Here is an 8,380-nt window from a genome sequence, read left to right as displayed (position 1 = left end):
ACTGTTCTGTTGATCTTATGTGCTGCACAATAATGTTTAATATTTAGTATTTACTGTCATATTCCCATATATCATTGTGATGTTGTTTATTCCATTACTCTTGTTCTCTTCTGCTTGTTTTCTTTTTTCTTTCTCAGCAGGTGATCCAGGTGATCGATATATGCATTTTTTTTTTTCTGCCCATTCTGTTGGTTTTTGTCTTTTACCCTTCTCCCCCGTCCCTCTTCTCAGCTGTTTCTCTTTCCCTCTTTCTTTCTCCCCTTCTTTCCCCCAGTCAAGTCTGTCCCGTATTCAGTAAGTGAAAATAAAATAAACAATAAAAGGTGAATCAAATGGAAAAAAAATAAAAATTAAAAAAAAATTTAAAAAAAATAATCTGCATTCTTTTATTCACCTGTCCAGTGATGTAGTGTTAGGGACTATAGTATATTACACTGGTAAAAGATACTACTGTATGATATTAAGTATGTATGGAGTGTGGTAGATAGTACTGCAAATGTAATTTATGCCCTTTATTTTAAAGTTGTAGAACCACATATCAAAGGAAAAAGTCACAACTTTCTGAAAGTATTATAAGTGCGCAGTGAGTGTGACATTTAAATTAAACCCCACTGAAGATGATTCCACTCTCGAACATTTTTACTGATGCCCCACAGAGAAACTGTCTGACCAGCAATTTATTTAAGGGCTGAAGCATCCACATTACTTTATCAGTGGTTTATTTTCATTACTTTACTTTATTTGTTACATTCAGGGCTCTAGAGTGCGACCAATTTGGTCGCAAATGCGACCAAATTTTTCAGTGGTGCGACTAAAAAAAAATATTTGGTTGCACCTGTGCGACCAACTGTTCGGGTAGCAAAAAAAAAAAAAAAAAAAAATCTGCAACCTTCCCTGTGGTCAACAACAGACACACATTATGCCCCTATCGTGGACTAAACCAATCAGAGATAGTAAGGGGCGGGACCTCTCTGATTGGCCGTGGTCCAGTTGAAAGTGCAGGTGGAAGTGGGAGGTGAGTAGCTTGAATAAAGCGATATCAATTCATTAAATCCTGAATCGACTTTTATATATAACTGTGTTTTGCCAGAAACGCCAGATTCTCAGATGAAAGCTCACAAAACCATTTCAACAACAACCAAACAGCAAACGAGAGCAGGTACACGGATTCCACACAAAGATGTAAACACAGAGCGGACCCGACGCATCAGAATCAGCTTTGTCTTTCTCGGCTTTCTCACCCGACGGCCTGTAGACGGACACGCTGTCGGAGCTTAGCGATCCTGATGCGTCCGGTCTGCGCTGTGTTTACGTCTTTTTGCGCTGATTCTGAGCTGCAGGTTTTGTCTCTCTCCAACCAAAATTCACCGAGCCAGCAGCAAAAGAAGCAGCAAACTGCGCTTCACATTTGATCAATGTCGTCATGAATTTTGCTGTTTTGCTTCCACGACTATTAAAATCACATTCATGCACAGCTAGCTCTCTCTCTATCTCTCTCTGTACTTCAAGAACAGTTTCCCGTCTCCAATCTCTGTTTTCTGTATTATTCATTCGCTTATTACCCACCAGTCTACCGTTGTTTACAGCGCTGTGGCTGCTGTCTTTTTCTTTTCTTTTTTTCACTTAAATGACCTCGGACAAGAAAGCCTATTTTTTCTGTTATTCAATACTGAAGAAATTTAAACTTTATATGCAGAACATTGTAGAATATTTTTAAGGTTATCTGCTGTAAAAAGCCAGACCAGGAAAATCTCCTTCATGTTTTTCTGTGTTTTATTCTCAGTTACTTTCACACAAAGCCATCTGCTGTGATGTTCACAATTCTGATGAAGTCAGTACTGATAAATGATCAGAATTATAATATTTCTGACTATCTGAGGCTAAGTTGAATCGAATCGGGACTTTGAAAACCGGAATCGAATGGATTATAGAAATCAGTGATGATACCCAGCCCTAGTGAGCAGCCTAGGCACGACAGAAGTGGATGTAGCTGTAATAGGAAAAGAACTATTGCTAACTTTTCTGTTAAGTTAAGGCCTGATCCTTCTGAAATTCATAGCCAGTGCTCTGACACGGTGTCATCAATCTTTGAATGCTGAAAAAGCACAGTGTATCCAGAAAAACACATTATATTATATAAATTATTATAAAATTTGTGTACGCCTAACTTTTGTGCCGGTACGCCTAACTTTTTAAAGTTAGGCGTACCGGTACGCCCATGGCAAAAAGTTAGTCTAGAGCCCTGACATTACTTTTGTTTTATTCTACATAAGTCCTTAAATGTAGGACAGTGTGGCCTCAGTGTAGAAACAGACATATGTAGAAATGGAGGCTACAGTGCTGCAAACCTGACTGTGTTTCTCAGCTTTTCCTTACCTGTTGAAGATCAAGCTTGGCATGCATTACACTGAGCTTTAACACTATTCTGGTTTCATTGCTATTAGTTTTATGTTATGGTTTCTTTGCAGGGGGTTGGAAAAACTTGATGTTGTGATAGCAGACAGCATAGCTGCTTCTAGTCTGGGTGGAGTTTGCACTCTTCAGGTTGTTTCAATCAGTAAGAAACAGTCATATCTCTACTGCTCTTCTATTTCCCTCTTCTGTTCTCACTAACTGAACTCAGGTGATGTACAACAAAAAGGCATGTTTGATGTTTTTCTCTATCAAACCATCGTGCACATAATTTAACTTTTGCAGCACAGGCACTGACATATTTGTTTGATCAGTAACTGTAATGTGATAACTAAATGTAATACAATAATACCTTAGTTTACTGCATTAGAAAAGAGAACATGTGGACCACAAGATCAGCAATAATAAATCTCAAGCACATGACTGTTTGTCCACTCATTTACAAAAGATTACACCCTTAAATTAATCATGTCTAATAAACCAGTGCCCTTCAATTGGCTGTGATGGCTCACTTGTTGGTGTCAGCATGGCCCAAGGGCATAAAGTACTTGAATAACAGTGAGGAGGAGGTTAAGATTACATTAGAAGATAAGACCTGGATCAAGCATAGGTGACTTAGTATGTCAGTGCAGTGTCCCCTGAAACAAGTGTTTAGAGGTCAAAAAGAAGATATGAAATTAAATGTCAAAAAAGGAATTGCTCCACAAGAGAAAAAAATGCCTCAGGAGAACAATCCAGCTCATCAAGATCTCCAGTGGATGGAAAAAAAAAACTTCAATAACCGGTGAGAGGCATCCCTGACAGGAACCTTCCCTTAACGTGATACCTGCCATATTGAATCTCCACAAAACACAGGAAGCAGGGACATCAGGTGAGGTGATTTTTTTTGTTTTGTTTTTTAGGGGGGGTTGCATTGCACCTTTCACCCTTTCATGTGGCAAACGGTCATCACTCAAAAAAGTTGCTGCTGTCCTGATAAATATACTCTCTGCATCCTCCAGTTTGATGAAACATCTACTGTACTTCCATTTTTCCTGAGGATCCACCCAACAATAAAAATCAATTAAAGCTTAAAAAGGAGAACTAACTACTTACAGCTGCCCTTCAAATACAACACTAAACCCATGCTGTGTGTGAACAGTGGCCAAAGAGATACCAGTTACAACCACGCTGATATTGTGACTTGTTGGACTTGTTGTGACTTGTTGTAAAGGAAGGAACCTCATTAGCATTTGTACTGGCACTTTAGTTGTCAATGCAAAGGTTAGCCCATTGGCTTTGTGCACATTTTGCAAACATGAAAGGCTTGAAATGCAGAAAATTTCAGTTAATCAAACTTACAGCAGCTGTGTCATCAAGAACAACTTGAACCATAAATAAAATACATGCATTCCCACAACACTGGACACATGACTGTAAATGTGGCACAGAAAAAGTCAGACATAATATGGCATTGAGGACATTTTTAAACAGATAACAACACTTTACACTGACTGAATTGTTTACAATGCTACTGTTTTTCTCATGTACCAATGCTGCCATGTTTATTTTGGCCTTTTAAGTTTATAATAAAGATAAAGATCATTCATTCATGAAAGCATAATTTGTGTTGGTCACATAACCAGAAATCAACCATGACTTGTTTAACCTTTTTCATTTTATGCCAATTAAATTAGCCTAAAATCCAACTTTAATTTGTGAATTTTACTTAAGAGCACAAGAGGTGGTCAGATCGATCCTACTATCGGTAGTATCAATACCTGGCATTGGTTTCATTCTATCCTCTAAGTTCAGTAACATAGCCCACTGATTTAATTATTTCTGTGTGATATTAAAACCTTTTTGTGTTGACTGTCACATATGTTTTGTTTACAGACTGTAGCACATTGAAATAAGAGAAGTTGGCACAATGTCCTTTAGAGACATTTCTATTCGTGGTCTCCAAAATAAATCCAGTTTCCAAATACATGGAAAGCTAAAAGGTGTATTCTATTGTGTTTACTAGCTATTGTAGAAATTAAAAGTCATAGTGATTTAGTGGCGACTAAAATGTGTTCTGTAGAGGTGGGCGATTCGAATCAAATATCGATAGTATCATGGCAAAGCTGGTATTGGTATCAGCTTGATGCTAGTGCAATTCAGTTCAATTCAATTCAGTTCAATTCAATTTTATTTATACAGTGCCAAATATCAAACAACAACAGTCACCTCAAGGCGCTTTATATTATGAGGTAGACCCTACAATAATGCATACAGAGAAAAACCGAACAGTCATATGACCCCCTATGAGCAAGCACTTTGGCGACAGTGGGAAGGAAAAACTCCCTTTTAACAGGAAGAAACCTCCAGGAGAACCAGGCTCCGTGAGGGGCGGGGCCATCTGCCATGACCGGTGAGAGAAGGAAGACAGGATAACAGACATGCTGTGGAAGAGAGCCAGAGATTAATAACAAGTATGAATCAGTGCGGAGAGGTCTATTAACATATAGCGAGTAAGAAAGGTGACTGAAGAAGAAGAAGAAAGGTGACTCTGCAATAGGATCGATACTTCTATTTATCTACCAAGGTTAATATGTAGCCCAGTGAATTGTGACTGGAAACTGATGATGATGATTCATAACATAAAACATGACACACTGCTCTCCCGTACATAATTATGAGTTAAAAGTATTGGTATCAGTATTGGTATTGGCATTTCTTGCCCTGTATTTACTTGGTATCGGTCAGTATCACCATTTTCAGTATCGCATTGTACCACAGAGCATCTAAGATTTCATCAGGGATTGCTATGCACACTCTCACACACAAACTAACGTTGATTGTTAAAAACGATCATCTACCCTATTTGCTGCTCCACGTCATGACCACATGGCATGTGCATAATCAAGTTTTTGTTCCTCTTATTTTATTGTGTTCTGTTAGACTCAACAAACAGCGCTACAGCTTTCATTATAAAGAATTCAGAATGAGTTTACTGGGCAAAGGTAAAGTGGGAGGTTTCTCAGCAGGAACAGCACTGAAGCTTCTGCCGGAGAGGAGAAGTTAGCAGCGGCCAAGTTGCCTATGATAATATTTTGCAATAGTTGTGATCCGACTTTGAGTGCCTACTTGTTTGAAACTTGAACATGTGATCCATAGGAGCAACTGGCAGGCAAGTGGGATTCCAGAGAGTAACAGTAGAGGGTGAACAGCCAGGTGAGTTACAGGCAAGTGCTTTTCTTTGCAGGAGCAGTGACCGGCCGGATAGCAGTGTCCGTAAAACTCCACAGGGTAACAATCTGAATCTGAGGCAACAGGTTTTGGCAACAGGTTTGGCATGCTGGCTTCAAGCAGGCAACTGAAAAACAGACAAAATGACTGCAAGAATTACTGAGCAAAAAAGCAAAACAAAAAACCCACACAGGAACTAGCTAAATACATGGATGGTCTAATTACACCATAATGGCGAGAGTAGCACAGCAACGGCAAATCAGCCATTAAATACTATGAGCTGATGGGTTTACTCAGAAACAGGTGCAGGGGAGGAAACCCAGGAAAGAGGACCATAGCACGCTCACCTACTCCCTCCCCTTTCTTAACGCTTTTTAAAAAAATCAGATTGCACGTCCTCATTCCTCTCCTGCATCTCAGTCCCTCCCAACAATGAGGCAAGTGGAGGAGGCAAGAAGAGAGAGGAGCTGAGGCATAAAACAAAATGAAGCCTCATTTTAAAGCGATGACGTCTGGCGCAGCTGCAGCCTAAATTGTTTCCTTATAGCATAACTGCAGTTGTGTTTTATGATCTCAGATGTAACAACATTCATAACATGTTTTACATTTAGGGCTACTTTAAATCTAATTTAGAAATCATTCTCTTGCCTGTTAGCCACATCCTGTTTTATTTATTTTTTTAGTTTCATTCCCTGTCTCTGTCTTCCCATCTCTGCAATTCCAGAATCATTTTCCCTGCTGTCTTAAAACCCAATCAGCCTTTTTGTCTTTTGTCCTCTCTCTTTTTCCAGAACGTCAGTTTGCCCACCTGTTCACCTGCCTGTTTTCTCCCCATGTCCTTGAGTTTTCTAAGTAGTTATCCCTGTTTGCCTTTTGTTTTTCACCCTGCCTGTCCATCACAGGGACTTAAAACAAAACACCCAGCTTTAGGTGCTTCTTGTCCATATGCAAGCCAAGAATACCTTAAACTTGAGAGAAAATGAGAAAAAGAAAAAGAAGCGCAACAGGTTGTACTGATGTCAGACTCAATGAGAAGCATTCATTAACCTTCAAAATGCTTTAAAAAATAGGAATGGGTTCAGCATGAAGGTAAACTCCATGAGCAAGACACAAAAACACAAATACAATTCTCCGTTTCCTCATGTGGTGATTCTCAGAAACATCCCTAATAGATGGACAAATACAGAGAGAAGGGCAAACTAGATTGAGGGAGGCGTCCTGCGTGCTGAGGGTTATGGTTGTCCATGAAAAGAGAGTCTTAATTGTTTCCTTGGAGACAGCCAGAAACAGCCCATGAGTTCAGCCTCTGACATCCACGCTTTTCTCATTAACTCAGCACCTGACATTCAGAGCCGGAGGAAAAGGAAAACAGCAGTCTTCAGCGACTCTTTCCCCCCTCAAACTGGTCGGAGCACTGACCGTCAGGTCGAAACCACTTCTTCATTATCCTTTTTATTGTTCTGCGTTCGTTGACAGTGTCCGCGGTGTTAATAGCATGACACTGGTCTCGTTTGTGGCTGAGAGATGTGTAGTCACAGTCTGCGTGTGGACACCCACTGTTTGTGAGCCTTTTCAACATAACAATGCAATGAGTGTTACGCCAGTGGATTTCACACCTTATGTAAGACATACAGCAGAGCAATGTGCAGAAAGGCCAACATGGTTACTGCAATGAAGCATGCTTCCCATCATCCTCAGCTGCTGCTTGCAGAGAATTCTATGATTGTCGGGGATTCTCTCTCAAATACTGAAATGTTCATGCCTTACAATAAAAAGTTCCTTGAGGCAACTTGTTCTGTGAATTGGTGTTCACAGTCAAAGGGTTACTAATTACGTTTTTTAAACAACTCAAGACACTTTTGGTTTGAAGAATCTGGATGATAATGTTTGTAAAGGTGTATATACGTAAGAAGAGGCTGGCAGCGATGTGACTTCTATCTACTGTCAATAAAACCCAGCGATTTGAAGCGATAACAGATAAAACATCCATTAGTGATGCAAAGTGGCTGGGTACCTAGTTGCCCGGGAATGATGTGTGATGTGTCTCCAATTCAGTTTCCTTCTTTCCTTTGCACTGTCTAAAAACACACTGGGTGCTTTTCAGAAACCGAGTGCTTAGTCTGCACATCCCAGCAGACAGTACTGGGATACTTTGAATCGTAAGTATTGTCTTGGGTGGGTGCGATCCGCTCCAGTGACAGTGTTGCCACTAGATTCCTGTGGTTTGTTTCGTTTGTTTTTGCCTAAACTGCCTAAATCCAACCAAACTGCTTGTGAAAACCAGACACTGTATATAAAAGACTGTTTATAGACTTTATACAGACACAGACTGTATATAAATAATGCCACAGGCATCATTTTGGAAAGTATATTTTGAATCCTTTACATGTGTGTTTTAGTTCCTATCCTGTTAGTTTTTTGTAACCATAAGTTGCCACATTTGGATAAGAGGGCGGAAAATTATCAGCTAATATTTGCAAGCTGCAAAAAAATGTATTGTACTGGTGCGCCACACAGACTCATAGACACATTTTTGCTAATTATTGCTAAATAACAGAGGAACAAGAACCTGAACCACAGACTTTTTTGGCAGGTTTCTTCCTCACAGCAAAGCAGATTATTGATTATTTGTCAGAAAATGTAGATAAAAATGCTCCAAGAGGCACCACAAACTCACACGGCATAGTTGGGACATCTGTCAATCAAAGCAGGGACACCACGGAAAACAGTATCCAAATGGAGGAGTTGTAAATCCAGA

This window comes from Simochromis diagramma, unplaced genomic scaffold (assembly GCF_900408965.1).
Source record: "Simochromis diagramma unplaced genomic scaffold, fSimDia1.1 OVJJ01000596.1, whole genome shotgun sequence".
In the NCBI taxonomy this organism is placed as follows: domain Eukaryota; kingdom Metazoa; phylum Chordata; class Actinopteri; order Cichliformes; family Cichlidae; genus Simochromis; species Simochromis diagramma.
Note: the sequence above shows the minus strand (reverse complement) of the source record.